Source organism: Zalophus californianus, chromosome 12 (assembly GCF_009762305.2).
Source record: "Zalophus californianus isolate mZalCal1 chromosome 12, mZalCal1.pri.v2, whole genome shotgun sequence".
Lineage (NCBI taxonomy): Eukaryota > Metazoa > Chordata > Mammalia > Carnivora > Otariidae > Zalophus > Zalophus californianus.
Genome location: NC_045606.1, coordinates 52,144,440 through 52,171,308, shown reverse-complemented (window position 1 = coordinate 52,171,308; position 26,869 = coordinate 52,144,440). Strand labels below are relative to the sequence as shown.

At 35.1% G+C, this 26,869-nt stretch overlaps 1 pseudogene; it reads right to left on the bottom strand.

The window, feature by feature from the left end:
- Positions 1–18,702: 18,702 nt before the first annotated feature.
- Positions 18,703–18,822, bottom strand: LOC113912112 (annotated as a pseudogene).
- Between the last annotated feature and the right edge of the window lie 8,047 nt (positions 18,823–26,869).

Genomic DNA, 26,869 nt, shown 5'->3' with positions numbered 1-26,869 from the left:
GAGGGTGAGAATAATGTTTTTATTGTAATCTCCGAATCCATAGTATCTAGAATATTGTAGGTATTTAAAAATTGTTGGCTGAACTGAAGAGATGAGGGAGTAGGGGAAGGAATATGTGAAGAGGACAGCATAGAGAACTACAGAGATTAATGGATGAGGAGTGTGGAGACCTATTGTTGCAATTATCTATCACTGTAAAACAAACCACCTCACAATTTAATGACTTTAAACAATTGATAATTTCTTATAATTCTGTAGGTTGATACACAATTCCTCTATTTGATTTTTGTTGGTTGGGCCTCTGGAATAGCTGGAAGATCCAAAATAACTTCACTCACATGGTTGTCAGTTGGTGTTGGGTTTTAGCTGGCAAAAGATGATGGTAAATGATGGTAAACCCTGATGATCTCTTAAGACTCTGTCTTGGAAGTAGGCAGCCTTGCATCCAATGCCCTTTACCAGTCAAAACAAGTCTCCTGGTCAGCCCAGATTTAAGGTGAAGGTAAATAGGTATCACCTCTTAAGTGTGTAGTAATAAAGTCACATTGCAAAAGAAGGATGGGAAATACTGTTGCTGCCATCTTTGAAAACACTCTCTGCTCCATCTTTATTTTATTTCTGTCTCTCCTTAGATGTGAAAAATTTTTCATGGGTTTCAGTTTTCTCATCTGTATGATCATAGTACTAGATTTGATAATCACTAAATTTCCTTGGAGCTGTGGGACGATATGATGGAAGAACGCTTTTGTTAAAAAGTTTCATTATTGAAAGTGGAACCAGATTTTATCATGTATTTATTTCAACTAAAATCAAACTGCTTAAGTTTCTTATGAGCTTCAAGATGCTTTGTAGACTAGTGGTACTCAAAATGTGGTCTTCCCATCACCATTATCAATATATTCTGAGAGCTTTTTTGAAGAAATACAGTAATCCCCCTTTATCCTTGGTTTTGCTTTCCATGGTTTCAATTACTTGCAGTCAACTACAATCCAGAAGCAGAAGGATCTATCACAATGCCTACATCATTCACCTCACTTCATCTCATCATATAGGCATTTTATCATCTTACATCACAAAAAGAAGAGGAGCAAGAAGAACAACAAGAAGGATGAATACAGTATGGTAAGATATTTTGAGAGAGAGAGACAACATTCACATAACTTTTATTATAGCATATTGTTATAATTGTTCTATTGTATTATCAGTTATTGTTAATCTCTTACTGTGCCTCATTTATAAATTAAACTTTATCATAAGTTTGTATGTATAGGAAAAACTATAGTATATATAGGATTTGGTACTATCTGCAGTCTCAGGAACCTGCTGGGTGTCTGGGATCTTATCCCCAGCAGATAGAGGGGAACTACTGTACATATTAATGGACATCATTCACCCCAGAACTACTGAATCAGAATCTGTGGAGTTGGCTCAGGAATCTGGATCTTAACTAGTTTTCTATGAAATTTTGATGCATCCTACAGGTTGAGAAGCACTGGCATACAATACATCAGAAGTGAAAAAGTAAGCAGTAATATTAAGCAAAGTAATACTGCTTACTGGTCATACATTTAGTCAAAAGAATTGGGTAGAAGTATGATTAAATTTCCCAAATTCTCATCTCAGCCAACCACACTGGAGTTCTACTATTACAGATTCATTATTTGGGTTCAAATCTGAGAGTTTAATCTTAGAGGATAACCCCTCTAAAAGAAAAACATAAGCAAACATTAAAACTGTGGCAGGGAACCACATACCAAAACCTTAAAGAAACCAAACACCAGACAATAAAATCTTATTTTGAAAAAAAAAATCTAAATTTGAAGAAAAATTTGATCCATATGATTTCAAGTCTCCCTGAGAAAGAAAGAAGATCCACGGTGGGACCTCTGGGAGTGAGGAAAAAGGTGTGGGGTGGTCTTGATAATTTGAGACAGGAATAAGGTAGTATAACATAGATAGGTGAGATGAAAAGAGTAGAAAATAAAAGATAAAAGCTACTTTTTCCCTCATTTGACTCTGGGCCAGCCTTAATGCCTATTACCATGGAGATGGGTTATGAAGTTTCTCAAGAACAGTAGAAAAGATGAAGAGACGAAGAGCTGAGAAAGGAATAGGAAGGGAGTGTGAGAGACAGAATATGAAGAGAAATGTTTGGAGCTGTTTACGACAGCCAAGAGTAAAGAAGACAGAAGAAAATTATCCTCAAAAAATAGGACCCTCTACCTCTAGTACTCTCTACCCATGGCCTAAATATAATTTGGAGGTAGGAAAAAGATTCAAGTTTGAAAAATTCCCACATCCTTTTATTTTGAACTCAGTTACTTGTGCCCAACCCAGCTACAAGGGAGGCTGGGACAAATTCCTTGGGAGCTCTTTGCCTACAAGGAAAAAGAAAGGTGATTTAATTAATACGCAGCTGTCTCTACCACACAGATACAAGTAACATATGGTTAAAAAAATGATTTATTTCAAGTCTACCCTCAGAGCAAAGATGAACAATTTTAATAAAATTAAAAGAACAGTTATAACTGAAGTTTATAAAAGATTATGAATTTATCTGTGGTCACTTTGATATAAAATAAATGCATTGGTTTTCCTAGAAGCTTTCTTAATTTCAGCTTTAGTTGCATTTACTTTTCCAAGTGGAATATTATCAGTTGTTGACATAACAAACTATGTAGGCTAATGGCTTATAATATGTTATTTTCTTTAGCCGTTTTATATTAAATGTTCAAATACCATAGCCATCTAGGTAATCTCAAAAAAAGAATGTTGATTGGAGCAAAAATTATTTAACAAAATATAATAACTTGACTTAAATGTGGGTATTATTAAAATTTCAAAACATGATGCTGGAAAATTGGGGAAAGATAACACAACACTGCTAAGCAGATATTAAATATATTACTGAATGTATAAGGGAACGGTGGGATGTTCAAGAGCCACCTCGCACTTTCCAGTTGTTTAACCCTGAGTAAGTCACTTAGTATTCTGGGACTCAGTTTCCATATCTGTGAAATATGGAGGGGGGTTGCAAATTTGTAATAATTAATTTCTAAAACCCTTTCCAACTCTAAAGGTTTAAAAGGCACGTTAGAATAATAGAAGTCTTTAAATGTTTTGTGCACTTAAAAGTGTAGCAGAAGCCTCCCTTTCATTAGAACTAAACCAAAAACCTTTCAGATACATTGGTATCTGTAGAATTCCCTTTCTGGGAAAGGAAGTAGAGTTATTGGAAGCAAGTAAAGCTGTAAAGCTCTTAGCATAGTGCTTGCTACAAAAAGAGAGCTCAATAAGTTAATTTTAGCCATTAGAAAACCATCTCAGAATACTTCATAGGCCTCATGTCCAAAAAGTTCTTTCTTCTTATTCTGTCACATAAAAAATACTTCCAGATAATTTACAATTTAGACTACAACTTTACGTATAAATATATCCCAAGGGGTTAGGTTGCCAGGAAGGGAAGAGGAAAATTTGTTTATCAACTGTCCTTTTCTCATTACTTACTCTTTTCTCCTTTCCTCTTTCCCTCTTTCTGTCCTGTAAATCCATGATTATGAATTAAACCTAGTAGTCTAATTTCAGAGCCCAGGTTCCAAACTATTCTTCTATGCTGACTTTTTCTAGCACCTTTGACAGTGCTTTGCACATAGATACTCTATAAATGTTGATTGATGCTAAAATACTGTTTTTGGCTTTTTTGCTTCTGTCTTGTTTTAAAACATTTTTGCAGGATTTGATATTTGGAGAGTTTACAGATATGGGTAGATGTGGGTTTCAAGATGTTTACAGTTATCATTATCTGTATCATAAGCAATTTTTAGCATGCTTGCTAATGCAGCATTGCTTGATTTCTTTCAACCAGCGTTTTATTTCTTTTGGTTACTGAATAGAGTTATCATTGAACCCTTCTTCTTTCTTGCTCCTAGATCCCATCACTGGCCAAAACTTGCTTTTTCTCCTTTCAAATAGCTCTCAAATCTGTCATGTCTCTCCATCTCTATTGTCAATACCCCAGTTAAAAGCTGCCCAGAATCACATCCTTGGACCTCTGTGGTAACCTTCTAATAGATCCTCATATCACTCTTGCTCATCCCAATGCAATGATTTTCCACACAGTAGCTACAGTGATCAATTAAAAAATGCAAATAGATTTTGGCTGTTCTGTTGAGCATCAGTCACAATTCAGACAAGAATCAGATTTAAGTTCAAATAGTTTAAATGCAGAGATTATAAAGAAAGACCCACTTTGCAGTATGGTCATGGTTAACTAGTAGGAGATTTTGAGGAACATGAAGGTAGACAAAAATATAAACTGCTTACTATCCCTCAGGAAGGAGCAAGGGGAAGGAGTTGTATTACCAGAACTCACTGAGAAGGTCCACACAGCAAGGACTATAATTGTGGAGAGACAAGCTACTACCGATGATATTGCAGTGAAACAAGAAGGAGTTACCTTGATTTTCATTTGTCCTCCAGTCTCAGCTCTTTTGTCCGTGCCTTTTATTGGCCAAATTTAACTGGAAACCAGAGTGCAAGGAACCAGTGTAAAATAGTCTACGGGGGTCAGCCTGAAAGAGGATAGAGGTGGGCAGATACCATGAAGAATAACCAGTGCACCATAGCACCAAATCTTTAATCTGACCTGCAGAACCCTGTAAGATCTAACTATTTTCTACCTCATCAGGCTCATCTTTAACCACTTTCTTTGTTTTACTGGGCTTCAGCCATATTGGGATTTTTCGTTTTCTTGAATGTACTGTGCTTACTCCCACTTCAGGGTCTTTACACAGCTGTTTCCTCTGTCTGATGAGTTCTTGCCCAACTTCTCACTTCATTAAAATTTAATCATCTTTCAGAGCTTAGCTCAAAAGACACTTCCTCAAGAAAGTCTTACCTGATTCTCCATACTAGGTCAGATCCTTGTGAAGTATGTCTGACTGCATCCAGCTCTCTTCTTTGTAGAGAGAATCTATCATTGTAATTAAATAACAATTTATTTATTAATTAAGAGAATATTTGTATTACTGTATGAACACAAAGATTTTTGTCTATCTTGTTCACCACTGATTTCCCAGTGCCTTGCTCAGCATTTTGCAAATAGTAGGCAGCCAATAAACACTGAATGATTGAATGAATGAATATTTTTCATGGTTTATCCAAAAATGCAAAAATTTCATGCATGCCTATTTAACTTAATACAAAACCACATATGAAATAGCATGGGGAAAGAGTAATTTTGAGCTGGTTTTCTTTTGTTGTAGGTATTACTGTAGTGTTCCATTTATGTAGAAGACTGAAAATACAAAAAAGCGACTTGCATTTAATATACTTCTTTCCTGCCTTTTAAGATAGACTGGATGATTACTTTTTGTAAAGCCAAAGTGTAGCAGAATGCTTGTGAGGTTAGTATTTATAAGAGCAGGATTGCAATAGAATGTGCTCTAGATATCCTTATTGTACCTTTCCCAATTCCTCATTATTGTGTTATGTGCATCCCCTTCTCAGAATGTAGCAGAGGATCTTTAAGCCATTCTGATTCATCCCTTGCCTCCAAATATCCCTGCTCCTCACCTGCCCCAGAAGATTATTCATAACTACAAATTAGGTGGAGAAAGGGAGGGTTTTATGGGGTAGAGGTACACTGAAAGTGTGTTGCTTTTCAATACAATGAGTGCATCAGACAAGAACTTTAATATCTTATGTCGTGTGCAAATATTAGACATGGTTATTGTTCTCCTGCTAAATCTGTTGTAGATAATAATTGCTCCATTTGATAGCCATTTAAAGTACAATAGTGAAATAATTCTCTCAATGTCACCACAAAATGAATGCATTAATATCCCTACATTGCATATAAAATAGCCAAAGGATGAATCTGTTAAGTCCCTTGAATATTGGGGCTCCTTAGACTTCTTTTTTTGGATGTTTTCTCTTCTTGTTTGTCATATTTTACTGGGTGGGCTTAGCCTCATCTGCTCCCATGGCTGCTTGTAGGTATGTATGTATGTATGTATGTATGTATCTATGTATCTATGTATGACCCTTGAACAACACAGAGATTAGGGGTACTGAACCCCCACACAGTCGAAAATCTGCATGTAACTTTTTTTTTTGCGTAGAACTTTTGTTTTCTCTAAAACTTAATTGCTCATAGCTTGCTGGTGACCAGAAGCTTTACTGATAACATCAACAGTTGATTAACACATATTTTCTATGTTATATGTATTATATGTATATATATATATATATAATATATTCTTATAATAAAGTAAGCTAGAGTAGAGAAAATATTAAGAAAATCATAAGGAAGAGAAAATAAATTTACTGTACTATAATCTGTTTATCAAAAAAAAAATCTGTGTAGAAGTGGACCCACACAGTTTAAACCCAGGTTGTTCAAGGGTCAACTGTATATATATATATATATATATATTTCTTTCCCAACACCACATCTGTTAAACTTCTTGTATTTTCAATCTCAGTTAGTGGATCACCACCTGAGTAGTTTCTCACATCTTGTTTCTTAAACTCATTTTTTGACATCTCTTTCCGTATCTAACCAGCCATCAAGTCCTTTCAATTCTAACTCCAAATGTTCCATTAACCTAGTTTCAACATTTTCTCCCTACTGCTATTCCAAAATAATATTTTTCTGTGGTCTTCTTGCCCCATTTTCCCCTCTTCATCATGGTCTGTGTTCTGGGCAGAGATAGCCACCTACCAAAACAAGATTTATATTACTTTTGCTCAGAAGTATTTATTGTACCTTAAGCTTCTCTTTGCTTACTCCTCAGCTTGACATAAAAAGTTCTTTGAAGTATGAGCCATGTGAATCTTCTCTACCATTCTATCTATTTTAACTTATCACTTGCCATCTCCTATCTCACCCAAGGATTCTGTATCGACATCTTGATGACATTAGTTACCACATGATTTCTATAACTTTGTTTAGTGATGGGAGAGCTAAGAAGTCCTTTGAAAGCTTGCATTTTTGTGCTTATCTGCAAAGCAGCTTAATGGCTAATTCTTGGCATATTCCAGACCCCATCTTATCCCTTCCACCATTTGGTATTTCAAGAACTAGTGTTAATGAGAATTATGCCAAAATCACTCATACTCCATCCTCCTTCATTTATAAGGCAATTTATTTAACCATTTATTCAATTATTCAGTAAACTTTTATTGAATACCCACTATGTGCCAGACACTGAATATAGAGTTAAAGACCTCATCATCGAGGAACATAGTCTAGTAGAAGAGATGAATATGTAAATAATTGTAGGGATTTATATCACCCTATTTTGAGTCTAAGATATAGATGTGTTTGTAAATGTATGGCAAATGAGTAGGGCTGGCTTCTCATAAGGAAAACAAGTATGTAAATTGCTGCTAATTTTTCAGCCTTTAAAAAATTATTGGTTAAGGAAAGACTATTTCAAGAATTTCTTTTTGGTCCAAGCCCTTACATTTTCAAAATACGTTTTAAAATTTCAAATGTTTTGCTTATAAATCATCTTAGAAGTTCTCAAAACAATTTAGAAATCACAAGTGAGATATATTGAATGTAAGTTTTAGTTTTATTTTTTTCCTGAGTGTTCCTTGGCATAGGTGCTACTGAACAAGTAAATACTGACTGATACAACTCAACACGAAGAAAACCCAAATTATCCAGTTTAAACATGGGCAGAGGATCTGAATAAAAATTTTCCCAAAGACAGACAGATTGCCAACAGACACATGAAAAGATGCTCAACATCACTTATCATCAGGGAAATGCAAATTCAAAATACAATGAGATATCACTTTACACCTATCAGAATGGCTAGTATCGAAAAGATAAGAAATATCAAGTATTGGCTGGGATGTGGAGAAAAGGGAATCCTGGAGTACTGTTTGTGGGAATATAAATTGATTCAGCCATTGTGGAAAACAGTATGGGGGTTCCTCAAGAAATTAAAAATAGAAATACTATATGTTCCAATAATTCCACTACTGGTTATTTACCCAAAGAAAACAAAAACGCCAATTTGAAAAGATATATGCACACCTATGTATATTGCAGCATTATTTGCAATAGCCATGATATGGAAGCAACCTAAGTGTTCACTGATAAAAGAATGAATAAAGAAGATGTGGTGTATATATACAATGGAGTGTTACTCAGCTATAAAAAAGAAAAAAAGGATGAGATCTTGCCATTTATGACAACCTGGCTGGAGCTAGAGAGTATTAATGCTAATGAAATAAGTCAGACTGAAGAAATATACCATATGATTTCACTTATATGTGAAATCTAAAAAACAAAACAAATGAATAAACAAACAAAAAGCAGAAACAGACCCATAAATACAAAGAACAAACTGATGGTTGCCAGAGGGAAGAGAGATGGGGGAGTGGGCAAAATGGGTGAAGGGGAGTGGGAGATACAGGCTTCCAGTTATGGAATGAATAATTCGCGGGAATAAAAAGTACAGCATATGGAATATGGTCAGTGGTATTGTAATATTATATGATGACAGCTGGTAGCTACACTTGTGGTGAGCATAACATAATGAATAAACTTGTCAAATTCTGTATTATACAACTGAAACTAATGTAGCATTGTGTGTCAACTATACTTCATAAAAATCCTGACTAAAGTGGGTAAGAACCAACACATTTTTGTTCACTCATAAATATAAATATATACTATTTATTATATATCATATATTATAAATATAAATTTGTTAGTAAGTAGTATAGTATAATCAACTAGCACATTCAGGTGTGTATGCACAAGATGTTCTGATATGTTTATAGAAATAATGAGTTATGTTAAGAACTTAATTATTTCTCAAAAAAAAAGAACTTAATTATTCTCTTGGAGATTCTATCTAAAAATACTGACAGATTCTGTCTACAACCATTTGCTTTTCACACCACAAATTTTTTATTATGATTCCAACTTGGACAGGCAGCTTGGGATTAAATGTAACCCTACGTATTTTTTCTTATTAATCTTTTTACAAATAAGTTTTTGAGATACTTACATTAACCAGAACCATGATTTCAATAAAGCCCAGTAAAAATCTAAATGTGCTGTCCAGTGCAAAGTTGCTATAATTTTTCTTTTTATTTATTTATTTATTTATTTATTTATTTATTTATTTATTTTTCTCTTTAAATTTTTTATTATGTTAATCACCATACATTACAGCATTAGTTTTTGATGTAGTGTTCCATGATTCATTGTTTGTGTATAACACCCAGTGATCCATTCAATACATGCCCTCTTTAATACCCATCACCAGGCTAACCCATCCCCCCACCCTCTCCCCCTCTAGAACCCTCCGTTTGTTTCTCAGAGTCCATAGTCTTTCGTGGTTTGTCTCCCCCTCCGATTCCCCCCACTTCATTTTTCCCTTCCTACTATCTTCTTTTTTTTTTTTTAACATATAATGTATTATTTGTTTCAGAGGTACAGGTCTGTGATTCAACAGTCTTACACAATTCACAGTGCTCACCATAGCACATACCCTCCCCAATGCCTATCACCCAGCCACCCCATCCCTCCCACCCCCACCACTCCAGCAACCCTCAGTTTGTTTCCTGAGATTAAGAATTCCTCATATCAATGAGATCATATGATGCATGTCTTTCTCTGATTGACTTATTTTACTCAGGATAATACCCTCCAGTTCTATCCATGTCGTTGCAAATGTTAAGATTTCATTCCTTTTGATGGCTGCATAATATTCCATTGTGTGTGTGTGTGTGTGTGTGTCTGTGTGTGTGTGTCTGTGTGTGTGTGTGTGTGTACACCACATCTGCTTTATCCATTCATCTGTCGATGGACATCTTGGCTTTTTCCATAGTTTGGATATTGTGGGCATTGCTGTTATAAACATCGGGCTGCACGTACCCCTTTGGATCACTACATTTGTATCTTTGGGGTAAATACCCAGTAGTACAATTGCTGGATTGTAGGGTCGCTCTATTTTCAACCTTTTGAGGAATCTCCATACTGTTTTGCAGAGTGGCTGCACCAGCTTTCATTCCCACCAACAGTGTAGGAGGGTTCCCCTTTCTCCACATCCCCACCAACATCTGTTGTTTTCTGACTTGTTAATTTTAGCCATTCTGACTGGTGTGAGGTGGTATTTCATTGAGGTTTTGATTTGGATTTCCCTGATGCCGAGTGATGTTGAGCACTTTTTCATGTGTGTCTGTTGGCCATTTGGATGTCTTCTTTGCAGAAATGTCTGTTCATGTCTTCTGCCCATTTCTTGATTGGATTATTTGTTCTTTGGGTGTTGAGTTTGATAAGTTCTTTATAGATTTTGGATACTAGCCCTTTATCCGATATGTCATTTGCAAATATCTTCTCCCATTCTGTCGGTTGTCTTTTGGTTTTGTGGACTGTTTCCTTGGCTGTGCAAAAGCTTTTTATCTTGATGAAGTCCCAATAGTTCATTTTTGCCCTTGCTTCCCTTGCCTTTGGCAATGTGTCTAGGAAGAAGTTGCTGCGGCTGAGGTCGAAGAGTTTGCTGCCTGTGTTCTCCTTTAGGATTTTGATGGACTCCTGTCTCACATTTAGGTCTTTCAACCATTTGGAGTCTGTTTTTGTTTGTGGTGTAATGAAATGGTCCAGTTTCATTCTTCTGCATGTGGCTGTCCAATTTTCCCAACACCATTTGTTGAAGAGACTGTCTTTTTTCCACTGGACATTCTTTCCTGCTTTGTCAAAGATGAGTTGACCATAGAGTTGAGGGTCCATTTCTGGGCTCTCTATTCTGTTCCATTGATCTATGTGTCTGTTTTTGTGCCAGTGCCATACTGTCTTGATGATGACAACTTTGTAATAGAGCTTGAAGTCCAGAATTGTGATGACACCAGCTTTGCTTTTCTTTTTCAACATTCCTCTGGCTATTTGGGGTCTTTTCTGGTTCCATACAAATTTTCGGATTATTTGCTCCATTTCTTTGAAAAAAGTCGATGGTATTTTGATGGGGATTGCATTGAATGTGTAGATTGCTCTAGGTAGCATTGACATCTTCACAATGTTTGTTCTTCCAATCCATAAGCATGGAACGTTTTTCCATTTCTTTGTACCTTCCTCAATTTCTTTCATGAGTATTTTATGGTTTTCTGAGTACAGATTCTTTGCCTCTTTGGTTAGATTTATTTATTATCTTATGGTTTTGGGTGCAATTGTAAATGGGATTGACTCCTTAATTTCTCTCTCTTCTGTTTTGTTGTTGATGTATAGGAATGCCACTGATTTCTGTGCATTGATTTTATATCCTGCCACTTTACTGAATTCCTGTATGAGTTCTAGCAGTTTTGGGGTGGAGTCTTTTGGGTTTTCCACATAAAGTATCATATCATCTGCAAAGAGTGAGAGTTTGACTTCTTCTTTGCTGACTCGGATGCCTTTTATTTCTTTTTGTTGTCTGATTGCTGTGGCTAGGACTTCTAGTTCTATGTTGAATAGCAGTAGTGATAGTGGACATCCCTGACGTGTTCCTGACCTTAGGGGGAAAGCTCTCAGTTTTTCCCCATTGAGAATGATATTCGCTGTGGGTTTTTCATAGATGGCTTTTATGATATTGAGGTATGTACCCTCTATCCCTGTACTCTGAAGAGTTTTGATCAAGAAAGGATGCTGTACTTTGTCAAATGCTTTTTCTGCATCTATTGAGAGGATCATATGGTTGTTCTTTCTTTTATCAATGTATTGTATCATATTGACTGATTTGCAGATATTGAACCAACCTTGCAGCCCAGGAATAAATCCCACTTGGTCGTGGTGAATAATCCTTTTAATGTACTGTTGGATCCTATTGGCTAGTATTTTGGTGAGAATTTTTGTATCCATGTTCATCAGGGATATTGGCCTGTAATTCTCCCTTTTGATGGGGTCTTTGTCTGGTTTTGCGATCAAGGTAATGGTGGCCTCATAAAACGAGTTTGGAAGTTTTCCTTCCATTTCTATTTTTTGGAACAGTATCAGAAGAATAGGTATTAACTCTTCTTGAAGTGTTTGGTAGAATTCCCCTGGGCAGCCATGTGGCCCTGGGCTCTTGTTTGTTGGGAGATTTTTGATGATTGCTTCAATTTCTTTAGTGGTTATAGGTCTGTTCAGGTTTTCTCTCTCTTCCTGGTTCAGTTTTGTAGTTTATAGGTCTCTAGGAATGCATCCATTTCTTCCAGATTACCCAGTTTACTGGCATATAGTTGCTAATAATATGTTCTTATAATTGTTTGTATTTCTTTGGTGTTGGTTGTGATCTCTCCTCTTTCATTCATGATTTTATTTATTTGGGTCATTTCTCTTTGCTTTTTGATAAGTCTGGCCAGGAGTTTATCAATCTTCTTAATTCTTTCAAAGAACCAGCCCCTAGTTTCATTGATCTGTTCTACTGTTCTTTTGGTTTCTATTTCATTTATTTCTGCTCTGATCTTTATTATTTCTCTTCTTGTGCTGGGTTTAGGCTTTATTTGCTGTTCTTTCTCCAGCTCCTTTAGATTAGGGTTAGGTTGTGTATAATTTTTCAATGTGTAGTTTGTGGTTTCAAATTTATTCTCTAAGGGTAGGTTATGAATCAAAAAGCTGGAAGGGACTTTATGGGGTTCATTGTTTCTACTATTGCTTAGACATGCATGAGACAAACTTATCTAAATTGACTTTGTTATTTGAAACTCATCTGAGGAAAGAGGGACCACAGCCTTGCCTGACTGAAGTACTTAATCACCCTTGGAATGGAGATGATGTTCTTTCTTAGAGTATGAATACTATTTGGCTCCTTCATTGAAAATTAAGCCAAATTTCTTTTTAGTTTTTGGTAGGTGCTTTTTGGTCACACTATCTTTCATTAACCTGAAAGCATTTATATAACCCTTTGGTCTTTGCTTTGTAAGAATAAAACAGGGGAAAAACAAAACCAAAGAATGCTTTACACTTTTCTTATAGTATCTGTTTTCCTATTTCTTTTTTGGGTGCTCTTTTTTAAAAGTTTCACTGTAATTTAAAATACAAAAAGAAAATTTGAAGATGTTTCTCTTAAGCAAGATCAAGAAGAGCTGGCTTCTTCCTTCCAGTTCATTTGGCAAAAATCTATTGAGCACATATTTCATTCCAAGCCAGTATTCTGGATGTTAAAAGGGCAGTGCTGAACAAGAGGAAGGCTCTGACCACTTGGAGCTAAACATCCGGTCAGGATGGTCAGGACGGCAGAAAAGGAAGCAGGCAATGCAGACTGGAATGCTAAGTAAGTTAGTGGGAGTATTCAGAAAGGGGTTGCCAATGGTGGCCTTAGGCTACTAAAGTGGTGAAGCACCTGTGGTGACTTGATGCCATATTTAAGAATTTTGTATGTTTATGCAGTGTAAAAAAAGGTTTAAAGCAGGTAAGAACTGCAACTTTAGTTTCATGTGTCCTTAAAACAAACAAAGGAAATGATTTGTGTTGTGGCATTGTCCATAAGCAGCCTTTTAATCTAGAGAAATTTTCAGTTTTCTGATTCCTTGCCCAATCCCTTATAAACCTTTGGGAGACAAAAAAACACATTAGGTCTTATTCTAATACAAATACAAATATAATTCCTAAAATATTGTTTTAAAGAAAATATAATAATAAATCTTAAAACAATATTTACTCTTGACAAAAGGTGAATGCAGTTGGTTTTCTTTTATCCCCATGTCTCCTTCAACTATAGATGATTATATATATATATATATATATACACATACATACATACATACATACATATCTACTTTGTTGATGGGGTTGATAGTTGACTGCCATTTGGTCACTATATGTTCAACTTCCACTTTGAGAATACAATTCTTAAATTTATTCTGTTCTTATCCTGAACAGAAAACCAAATTTTTAGCCCTTATTTAAGTGCTAAATGATTATTATGACACTATGTACCCTCTAGGTATATAAATAAATGTGACCATATATTCTAATTTTTCCAGGATGGATCTGATTTTCACGTACAGTTCTAATGTAATTATTAATTCAATATTTTTAATACTCAAAAGTATCCTAGATTGAATGATAAATTACATGGTTGGTCTATATACAGTGAACTTTACATCAACTGCAGTAATGAGGATAAGGAAGTAGTTGGCATGAAGCAATATGAAAGCATTTAAAGCTACCTTTTGAAATTAGTAAAAATAACACATTTATTCCTTTTTTGAAGAGGTCTGATATTTTTCTTGGCTTGAGACTTATTCCTGATTGTATTTAAGTGACATGAGGGAGGTGAGAGTGTTTTTGAGAGTCTAGGTTACTATAAATAGTTCATATAAAAGATAATCAATAAACAATCTCAATCTGGCTGCATTTGAGTAAAATAAGTTAGAATGAAGAAGATCCAACCAATTGTTTATGAAAATTTATTCCTCTGCCCTAATTACTTATTTGTATTTCTATATTCTCAATGTTATATTTCTGAATTTTCTATAATTAGCTTCATCTTCTATCAAAATATCAGCACACAGATTTCTAATGTAATAAAATAATTGCACTATGTTAATGTTTTAAGTACAAAGATTTTCTGAATATTGATATGTCTTGTATCCTCCAAGTTATCATATCTGGACAGGCCTAAAATTACTTTTGTTTTAGATATACATTAAGCTTTAATTGATGTATTTATATATTTATGCATCCTATGTGGAGTTATCATCATGGCATAAGTTATAAAGTTCACATGGAGATGAATAGGGGATGTTAAGTTGCTTGAGTTGGGGAGAGGAAGGGATGATTTGGGAGAGTCAGTGATATCATATGTTTTATCATTTTGGAGAAATAGAATGATTGGAGAGCTACCTGTGAAAAGGCTATGTTTTAGTTTTCTATGGCTGCCATAGCAGAATACTATGGACCGAGTGGCTTAAACAACAGAATTGTATTTTCTCACAGTTCTGGAGGCTAAAAGTCCAAGATCAGTGTGTTGGCATGGTAGTTTCTTCTGAGTTCTCTCTCCTTAACTTGCAGGTGACTGTCTTCTTGCTGTGTTCTTCACAAGGTCATTCCTCTTTGTATGTGCACCCCTGTTGTCTCTTTGTGTGTCCAAATATCCTCTTCTTATAAGGACACCAGTCAGACTAGATTATGGCTCACCCAAATGACCCCATTTAACCTAATTACCTCTGTAGTCACATTCTGAGTTACTGGGGGTTGGGGCTCGAATGTATGAATTCTGAGGGAGCACAGTTCAGCCCATAACCTCTGGAAGGAGAAATTTCACTTGCTAGAATTCATGAAGCCAAATCCTATAGCACAAAAATTTGAAGGCAATGATGAGACAAGGTCTGAACTACTCCAGGAAAATTCTGGAAAGTTGTATTATAGTTTAGATGGTATTTATTGTTGAAACAAAATTTTCTTTTTACTGTTTATAATCTGAAAAATTCTAGTGCCCTTGAATAATTATGTTACCTGAATACATGAATAACTCATGTGTTAGTGGTTTCTGTTTGTTTGTTTGTTTTATGCCTCCCCAAAATATCCTGTTTAAATGATAAAATAAAGAGGCTAAGACTCAGAATAAATCAGTTGAAATCCTTATAAGCAATTAATTAGTTTTGTAGTCCTAAGGAAAAATGTTAAATTCTTCATTTAAATTTTATTACTGTTTTAGAAGATATGTTCCTTTTCTCATACCATACCCCTCACTTCTAATACAAAAGAATTAGGTTAATTGGATACATAAAATGATTAAATCACTTAGAGAAATGCAGAGAGAGATCTTGAAATTCATTGATCATTAGAGCAGGAATATTACAGATAATCTCCTTCAGATTTTTTGATTTTCCATATGAAGAATGTGAAGCCCATGAAAACTTGTTTATTAAGAGTTTAAGCTCTGGAGTCAGATCAATCTGGGTTTGAATCAGTCTTGGCCGCTTTTTAACAATGTGCTTGGGGTAAATTACTTAACCTTTCTAAACCTTGGCTTCTTTAACTACAAAATGAAGAGAATAACAGTACCTTCTTCATAGAATTACTGTGTGTTTCAAGTGAAATAATAATTGTAAAGCACTTAGCACAGTGTTTGGCCCCTGTTAAGTGTTCAATAAATCTTAGTTCTAATAATAACTTAGAATAGTATTGCCCAGGATCATGGAAATGGTATTATTTGAAACCCTGACATTTCTCAGTTCTAAAGCTATGTTTCAAATTTAGCAAGAAAACCATTTCCACTTTTAAAAGCTTTATAAATACTATTTACTTCTATTCATGCCTTCTTTTGATGGCTTTTACCAACCATTAAGTGCAATAACTTTCTTTAAACTGCTTTAGCTTTCACTCCTGCTTTGTCATAGCAGACAGTTTTGTAGCATTTGGGATTATCAGAATTCTAGAAATAAATTCTGATTTCCAATTCTAGAAATAAAAACACATTTACCCTTTGATAGTTTACTAAATGCAGTTATTTAGGGTTGAAGGTCTGTTGACTTTTAGAATATTTCTCAGATTTGGGAATAAATTTACAGCCCAACAAATAGAACCTCTTTTGAACTATGTCAATGGATTTGTATTTTATTTAAAAATTGACAAGAACTGGCAAGAAACTTGATGAACTATTCTGAAAAGTCCTAAAGGTACAGGTTTCTTAAAAATAATTTTACTGTAATAAACATAAGAATAGGCAATTATATATGTATCATTATAAATTGACCATACAAAAGTTTAATGAAAAGTACAGTTTAGGGTTGTGTTTTCCATGTAGAGGGATAGGGTTGAGAGGAATGGGGGCAAAAGGACATGTATCAGAATGTTCGGGGTATGTGGGTGGGTGGCTTAGTAGTGTGAAAACACCCTCAGTGTGTTCCTCATTGCTTTGACTTGCTTTTAGTCATGCATGGTATTCAATGTATAATCAAGCAGGAAACGAGATCTTTGTTTATCAAATGAGGGCATTGGTTATAAAAGGTTGAGAAAACCTGGTTTGGGTCAGGGGCATAATGATCATAAGTTACCCAGGTAAAGTGAAAAAGGCTTTGTTGTTGCCAGAATTTGATCAAAATCACATTTTGATTCTACAATTGCATTGTGACCTTAAGAAAGGTAAATATCAAAAAGTTTCTCAGTGAAAGGATGGGCAAAATATCGATTGTCCTTAAAATAGGGTTGCTATAAGAATTAAATGTGTTAACTTAAGGGCCTAGCAGATAGTTGGTATTCTTTTAGTAACAGCTATTATAAGAATAGCATATAACTTCTTGTGTCTGTGGTTCCTGTCTCAGTCAGTTCAGATTGCTGAACAAAAAACTATAGACTGGATGGTTTAAACAACAAACATTTATTTTTCACAATTCTAGAGGCCAGAAAGTCCAAGATAAAAGTGCTACCATATTCAGACACTTTCTTGCTACCATTATATGGCAGAGAGCAGGCAGGCGCAAGCTCTTGTGTTTCTTTCTATAAAGGCACTAATCCCATTGATGAGGGCTCTACCATCATGATGTAACTGTCTCTCAAAGGTCCTACCTCCTCTCAAAGGCCATCCCATCACATGGGAAGTTAGGTCTTCAACATATGAATTTGTGTGTGGGGGGAGGGAGACACAGACATTTCAGTTCCTAACAGCCACAAACACTTCATTATTCTCTATAACATTAACCATTTTAGCTAATGTTACTATGTAATCACTTCTATGGTACTATAACTTGCTTTGGTGAAGAATCTAAAAAAGTAAACAAAGAGATAAAAATATGAAATTTCTTTTAAAAAAAAGGAATTATTTTCCATATACAAGAATGAAATCCTTATGGAGATTTTGTAATGTTAGGCATGATTGTATTAAAGTTGGGAATTAAGTCAACAAAAGCATAAAAAGTGACAAAACATAAGAAAAATGTCAGAAGTTGCACATATAAAAAACTATTTTAATTATATACTTATTTTTAATCAAATACATTTTATAATAGTATATAGTAGCGCAATTTTGTGAAATCTCTAGAAATCTATAAAATAAGTTAGACTCTGATCTGCTTGGGGTGGCTTCCATCAGTTAATTCAGAATGAAATAAGAAAATGTTACTACTATGCAAATTTTCATTAGAGAAAAAGCAATGTGTTTAAATGGGTACAACTTAAGTCTTTTCATTTACTAATTCATATTGGATTTTATATTAAATAGAGATGAAATGTTCTACTAAAAATAAAATTTGTTATCACATATTGTTAATAGATACAATAGAAAATAAAACTATAATTGTATATAGAATGCATCCATACACCTCAACTATTCTGTTTAATATAATGAAGTTACTAATGATATTAAAATAATTATTCATATGAAAATATGTTCTCTAGTTTATTTTTAAAGATTCTTGTTGGTGACACATCATATCAAATTATGTTTGTTGTCCTACCCCTTCTACCTGTTCAGTACTGTTTTGATTTGAATAATAAATAATTTGTTACCTTAATGATATTATTAAGAAATTTAAAAATGTCTTCTAAAATATTTACAGTAGAAGTCTCAGTCATTCATTTAACAAAAGTTTATTTAGAGCCTTATGTGGATCATGTGCTAGTGCTAATGAGAAAATGAAATAAAGTGAAATAAAATAATTAAAAGAGAGACAGGGCCTTTATTCTCACAGAACCTATAGTGCATGGAAAGGTGGTCCTTAATATACAAATTACACAGATAAATGTATAATTGCAGTGTGGTTAAGTGTTAAGAAGGGGGAGGTTCATGGTACTATGAAGGAATATAACAAGGAAGAATTGTCTTGGAGATTTAGAGAAGGCCTTTCTGATAAGAACAGATACTACACTTGATCTTAGCCAAAAGGCCGAGAAACGATGAGAAGGCCTTTCTGAAGAAGTTGTGATTGTAATAAAATATTAAGGTATCTAATCTTTAACACAAGTAAGATTCATGAGGTGTAATCATTAAGCCTCTTCATTGGCCATTTCACAACATGGAAGTTGGCTTCTCTTGGAGTGAGGATGGGAGAAATCTTAAAAGTGTCCCTAAACCAGAAGCCACAGATTTTTGGTAATCTTTTTTTTTTAAAGATTTTATTTATTTATTTGAGAGAGAGTGAGCGAGAGAGCACAAGCAGAGGGAGTGGCAGAGGGAAAGGGAGAAGCAGGCTCCCCGCTGAACATGGAGCCCAATACAGGGCTTGATCCCAGGATCCTGAGATCAGGACCTGAGCTGAAGGCAGATGCTTAACCAACTGAGCCATCCAGGTGCCCCTGCAAGCTTGTCAATTTTATTAATCTTTTCAAGAACCACATTTTGTTTCATTGATTTATTAATTCTATTTGCTTTGTGTTTATTTTACTCTTCTTTTTCTAGATTCTTAAGGTGGGAGTTTAGATTGTTGATGTAAGACTTTTCCTCATTATAACATAGCATTTAATTCTATAAATTTCCCTTTCAGCACTGTATTAGCTGTGTCCTACAAATTTAGACAGGATGTATTTTCATTTTAATTCAGTTCAAGGACACCCCGGAGGGGGAAGATGAACATCCTGGCTCCCAACTTGGTCTTCTGTGACCCCAGCCCAGTACAGGTTGGGTAGAAGTGTTTGTTTAGAATGATACCTTGTTACAACTTGGCAGGACTGTAGGCTCTCTCCTCAGCCTTTGCTGGTGGTTGTGGGGGTGGAGCCACAGTTTTTAATGTGGTATGCCTAAAAGTTTTCTGACTTGCTAGGTATCTAGGTGTATCTTGTCTTTTTCCTTGTCTTTTAACTTGAGGGAGAAGGCTTTTGTTGGGCCTTTTTGGTCTGTGCCCGTTGCCATTTCCTAATTGTCAGTTACCCAATATTCAGTCTGCCATGCATGTAGCAAAAAGAAAACCCAGAGAACTCATAGTATTGTTTCTTGTGTTCTGGGGTTCCTGGCCAGACTGCCTTTGGAGTCTTATGTTTATTTCATATATAATGTCCTGGGATCTTAACTGTGCTTGGTAGGAGGATTAGGGAAAAGTACATCTGTTCCATCTTCCCAAAAGCAGAAGTCTTCTACATGTCTTATTTTAGATACATAGTATTTTAAATATTGTTTAGTTCTAAGTATTTTATGTTTATTATTCCTTCTTTGATCAACAAATCATTTGGAAGTGCATTTTAACATGTCACGACATATCGTTTTCTAGATACAGTTTGGTCATTGGCTTCTTACTCTTGCATTTTGTTGGAGAATATGGTTTATATGATGTCAATCTTTAAAATTATTAGGAAGCCTCAGAAACTCAATGGGTTTGAAGAAGACATGCAGGCTTCACTTGTTGGGTGGAACATTCAATATGATTAGATCAACTTGTTTTCAAGTCTCTTTATTTCTTTCCTGCTGGATATATTGTTTACTGAGAGAGATATAGTAAAATATCACATAGTGATGAATAATTTATCAATTCTTCTTATGCTTCTGTTAATTTTTCTTTAAAGTTATGTCACTAGGTACATACAAATTAAAAATTGTTAGACTTTTCAAATTCAATGTTCAATTTTGTAGTGACTATCTTTAATAATTTTTTGCCTTTGTATTTATTTTATCTGATTTTAATATGCTTACTCCAGCTTTCTCTTGCTTAGTATTTGCTTGGTTGATATCTTTTCTATTCTTTTGGCCTTCAATATTTTGTTTCTTTATGATATATTGGTCACATAAACAAATTAACAGGACTTTAAGTATTTTTTTTAATTTAGTGCAATGAACTTTGGATTTGGGTTTTTTTTTTTGAACTTTTTTTTTTAAGATTTAATTATTTATTTAACAGAGACACAGCGAGAGAGGGAACACAAGCAGGGGGAGTGGGAGAGGGAGAAGCAGGCTTCCCGCGGAGCAGGGAGCCCGATGCGGGGCTAGATCCCAGGACCCTGGGATCATGACCTGAGCCGAAGGCAGACGCTTAACAACTGAGCCACCCAGGCGCCACTTGAACTTTGTTTTTAATGAAAAATTAGTTTAGGTTTAAAATGATCACTGATAATCTTTTGATTGGTTTTATCATTTTATTAGGACTGTCCATTTGCCTCAGCTTTTCTCTTTCTCCCTACCTTCTTTCTTGCTACTTACTGCTTTTACACTTTCCTTTTTTTTTTTTTTTTGGTCTGTGCAAAAGCTTTTAATTTTTATTGATTAAATTTAATAATTTTTGGAATTGCATCTGGAGTTTGAATTCATATTTGCTGTTTCTCTTCTCATAATTATGTGTTTCACGTTTACCTCCTTTAATATCATCTCTTCCAAGTTCTATTATTTTCTTTAGAGCTCTTAGATATGTACCATCTTCTTTTTTTAGGATTTTATTTATTAATTTCAGAGAGAGCTCACGCAAGTGGAGGGGCAGAAGGGGGAGAGAGAATCTCAAGCAGACTCTGCCTTGAGTGTGGAGGCCAACGTGGTCTCAATTTCATGACCCATGAGATCATAAACTGAGTAGAAATCAAGAGTCAGTCACTCAAACAATTGAGCCACCCAGTCTCCCAAATATATACCATCTTAATTTCTCATTTTTATTTACCATAGTTGTCTTTCTCTTTACTATATTCCTGATAATTTCTTTGAATTTATCCTTCATTTTACCAATTCTCCCCTTAGATTTTCATTTGCTTCTTTCAGTCACCTTAGCATTTAATTAAGTTCTTTAAATTTTATTCTCTATCGAAGCTTTTTCAGACAACAGAGGCATTAATAATTCAACTGTAAATCCATGAGGGCAACTTTGTGGTTATGAATTCTCTGGAGGGAGTCTCTGCTCCCTCCCACCCCCACTATATCCTCATCTATGTCCTGGCTTGAGACAAATGAATTTCCTTGTTACCTCCTTATGCATAGCAGGTTTTATTTCTTCTTCACCTTTATACTGCTGATAAGAAATCTTACTAGATTTCTCACTTCGAACAAGTGCTAAATATTATTATCACCAGTCCCCCTGTATGCTATGCAACTTTAGAGAGAACTCAGGTGTCCACGGTTGGGCAGAAGCTCTCATAGGAAAAAGAATTCCTTAGGCTGGCTTGTCTCCCATTTCCTATGCAGCCGTGCGGGGCTCCACAAGTTCTTTTGTTGGTTTCTTAGTTTTTAACTGAGCAAATCTTTAAAATTAAAACTATACATATATATTTACCATTTTAGTTGATTTTATCTAGAGAGTAGTTCAGGATGTCCAATGCCGCTAGAAATGAAAGTTTAGACCTAATCCTTTTATTTTTTTATTTTTTTATTTTTTTATTGTTATGTTAATCACCATATATTACATCATTAGTTTTTGGTGCAGTGTTCCATGATTCATTGTTTGTTCATAACACCCAGTGCTCCATGCAGAACGTGCCCTCCTCAATACCCATCACCAGGCTAACCCATCCCCCTACCCCCCCTCCCCTCTAGAACCCTCAGTTTGTTTTTCAGAGTCCATCATCTCTCATGGTTCGTCTCCCCCTCTGACATACTCCCCTTTTCTTCCTCTCCTGTTACCTTCTTCTTTTTCTTTTCTCTTAAAATATGTTGCGTTATTTGTTTCAGAAGTACAGAACTGTGATTCAACAGTCTTGCACAATTCACAGCGCTCACCGTAGCACATACCCTCCCCAATGTCTATCACCCAGCCACCCCATCCCTCCCACCCCCAACCACTCCAGTAACACTCAGTTTGTTTCCTGAGATTAAGAATTCCTCATATCAGTGAGGTCATGTGATACATTAGACCTAATCCTTTTTATTTGTAATTTCACTTCCTTTGCAAAGTCATTATTTCTTACTAATTTCTGTGTTAGTGGGTGGCTCTATTACAAGCTGATATCACTGTACCCTTAAGGTGATGAGTCAGCTGTTTGGGGGTTAAAAGAAGAATTATACTTCCATCTGCTTGTCACTTAGGTTTTAAAGTAGATAATTTCATCTCCTGACTTAACAAAAAATCTATTCCTGTATTTCACAAGCAGATGATAGCTATGAAAACATTCTATTTCTATTTTTTTCTTATATTTTTAAGCATCGTCAATATTTTGGCCGGGAAGGTGATCAGATCTCCCTTGATAGCAGATATGGCTTGCTTTTCCCATTGTTGTACTGACCTGTCACCACTTGAGTACCAAATGGAGACCATTTTAGGATTTGATGAAAGAGCACTGGATCTGGCCACTGTGTAGAAGAGAAAGTGTCTGTGAGAAAAAATTCCTGTCCATGTAGAGTCACAGATCAGATTCCTACAGGTCAATCTGAGATTCTACTGCTTTCTCGTCTCAGCTTTTACTTGAATATCTATCTGTTGATGGCCATGGTTACTTTTCTAATTAAAAGTGGGAAGAAAGGGAGGGAGGGAAGAAGGAAAGAAAAAGTTTTCCTAAAATTTTCAGTTATTCTTGTTTAATTATCGAATATATGTTGATTACTTACAAAGAAGCTGCATCAAGGCTTCTATAGAAATTTGTTACCTTAGCTTGAAATATTTTCCCATATGCACCCACTCTACCCACCTACCCAAATGAAACAATCATCCTGGTTCTCATTCATGAGTAGATAGTAAAATCATGGAGGGCAAGAACCATCTTTTCTTCCCCCCTTCCATCCCTTCCCCTCCCCTCCTTTCCTCTCCTTTTCTTTTCTTATTTTTCTTAAAACTTGAGGACTTAGGAATTAGAGAGTCTTCAATTAAATTTTAATTCAATCTCCGCTCCAGTGCTATCTCCTCTGGTTATACTCTCTGTGAGAAAATTTACCCTAAATACTATATTACAGGATAAGTACAAGTTACCTATAGTTGATACCTTAGGTAAGGTTATTTATAGAGACTTCCTTATTCTACATAAATGACTTAGGGTTAGTTAATTAATAAAATGGTGTTATTGATGCAATTGAAATGAATGGGATTTAAATTATGAGGGTGATTGGAATGGTGATACAGGACCCACCACCTTGGCCTGAACTAATATATAGGAGAAGACACCCAGCCTAGCAGTGTGTGTCAGTGAAGCAGAACGCCAGGTTTGCACTCTGGTGGGCCTGCAGACTCCTCACCCCAGTGATGGGGATCAGACTACAGGATCCAATATTGAGTACCCTTTGAAGTGGGCATTCTGTGCAAAAGGCTGCTGGCTATTTTTTAGGTCAGAGAGAGGAAATTTGCACTTCAGACAGGTCACATTGGCTTACTAATAAATGTCTTTGCATTTGGTGGTCTGAGATTTCTTTTATTGAAAGAGATCCCTTGGAAATGAGGCATAGGGTTGGGGACTATTGTTTCTGTTTCTTCCTCTAAATATTAGAGGTCTCCAAAAAGAACTGGACATTTATTAGACAGGCCAGCTGACTGGTTTGCAACACTTTAGTTTTATGGTTATTTACGTTCCTGTTTACTTCCTTAGGTATCAGAAATTCTCTGAGAGCCAGATTCCAGAATATACCATGAGTAGCCATGATATTAGGGTGCTACTTTGACACAGCACATAGTAAGCTTTCAAAAAATCCAGTAGAGGCTTTTGAACTCTGTAAGTGAGGGTGAGAACACTTTTCTAAGAAAGAATTGGATAAAAGAAAAGAAACAGAGTACATTACTCTCCTACCTTCTCAAGGTTAAATTCCTCTTGGGTTTATCATTGTTTCCAATCCTTTCCCTTGACCTACCAGCAGCACTATCTTCAGACTAAGGAAAAATGATCACATGTCTATATTCACATGCAAAATGGTGACCCTTGTTTGGTGTTATATGAAACAAAGAGCCTAGTATTTGCAAATCATATATCATTCATTGTTCTTTGGAAATTAGTGATACATGATTTATATTATAGCCAAAGCCACCTCTGTGTGTGCATGTGTGTGTGTTTCTTCTGTAAGTTGCCATATTAATTTTTCTGCGTAGGCATCCTCCTCCACTGTCACATATTCTTTTCCTGAAATCTTGCTGTGCTTTGCAGCAAATATGTTAAAAAGCTTTTGTTCTGAAAAAAGCCAACCATTGAGTAGGAGTGTGAATTCAAATGTTAAGGTCACCATGGGACCCCACAGTTATTTGGCTCAATAAGGTCTGTGTGACATCACACTTTTGTGAAATATCTTAGGAAAAAAAGAGAGGGAGAGAGAGAGGCTAACACTTGCTGACTTTAAGTGCTGAAAGAACTTTTGTTTCTTGTCTAAATTCTCTCTCTCTCTCTCTTCTCCTTCAACCAAGGCAAAGAAGTATTTCCCAGTATTTTAAACTTATGTTATATAAAAATGGGATTGATTAATCCATCTTTGGAATATTAAACACTGACCGTTTCACCGAGTGGCTACTTTTACAGATTTTCCTCTCTTTCATATGCTTTTTCTAGAACATTTTTGAGGCAGATGTTAACTTTACTCTTAGAACTAAGATATTGTGGATTTCTTGTTTTTTTGTTATAAAAATAGACAACATAAAATTTACCATCTTAACCATTTTTAAGGGCAGTAATGTTAAATATAATTACATTGTTATGCAGTCAATCTCCAGAACTTTCTCATCTTACAAAACTGAATTAAAGAACAATTCTCCATTTCCCTCCCTCCCAGCATTCTGCTTTCTATCTTTATGAAGTTGGCTACACTAGATGGCTCATTTAAATGGAATGACCTGGTATTTCTCTTTTGTGACTGGTTTATTTTACTTGGCATAAGTAAAGTTTCATCCATATTATAACATGTATCAGAATTTCCTTCTTTTTAAAGGCTGAGTAATATTCCATTGCAGACCACATTTTATTTATCTATTCATCTGTCACGGGACACTAGGGTTGCTTTTACCTATTGGCTGTTATGAATAGTGATGCTATGAAATGGGCATGCAAATATCTCTGTGAGATTCTGCTTTTAATTATTTTGGGTATACACTGAGACAGTGGAATTGCTGGATTATGATAATTCTAACTTCTGAGGCACTGACATACTGTTTTCCATAGCAGCTATACCATTTTATATTCCTACCAACAGTTCATAAGGGTTCCAGTTTCTGTGCACCCTTGCCCATACTTGTTATTTTTTATTTGTTTTTTTAACGGGTCTGAGGTGAAATCAAATTACGGTTTTGATTTGCATTTAACTAATGATTAGTGTTTGTTAGCTATTAATATATCATCTTTCCATATGTTTGTTAGCTATTAATATATCATATTTGGAGAAATGTCTATTTAAGCCCTTTGCCCTTTATTCAACCATGTTATTTTGTTGGTGTTGTGCTGTAGGAGTTCTTTATATGTTACAGATATTAACCCCTTATCAGATACATGATTTCCAAATAGTTTCTCTCATTCTGTAGGTTGCTTTTTCATTCTGTTGATTTGTGTCCTTTGATGAACAGAAGTTTTTAAATATGATATAGTATAATTTATCTATTTTTACTTTTGTATCCTATGCTTTTGGTGTCATATCCAGGACATCCTTCACAAATCCAATGTCATGAAGCTTTCCCCTTATATTTTCTTATAAGAGTTTTATAGTTTTAGGATTTCTGTTTAGGTCTTTGATTCATTTTGCATTACTTTTTGTATATGGTGTAATATAAAGGTACAATCTCATTATTTTGCATGTGGTTATCCAATTTTTCCAGCACCATTTGTTGAAGAGACTGTTCTTTGGTTTTGGAACCTATATTAGTTGGTTTGGTCTGCCATAACAAAATTAACCAGAGACTGATTGGCTTAAACAACAGAAATTAATTTTGTCACAGTTTTGGATGCTGGAAGTCTGGGTTCTTTATTTCATTGGTCTATATGTCTCATTTCTTGCATTTTTGCTTTGTTGTCATAACTGTAAATTTCAGTACCTCTTCTTTATATCTGAAAAAGGGATAAAAGTTTACTTGGGAATTTAAAAATATAAGGTAAACAGGTATTGTGAAAATTCTTAGTAACTGGCTTAATTTCAAAGTGTATTTTCTT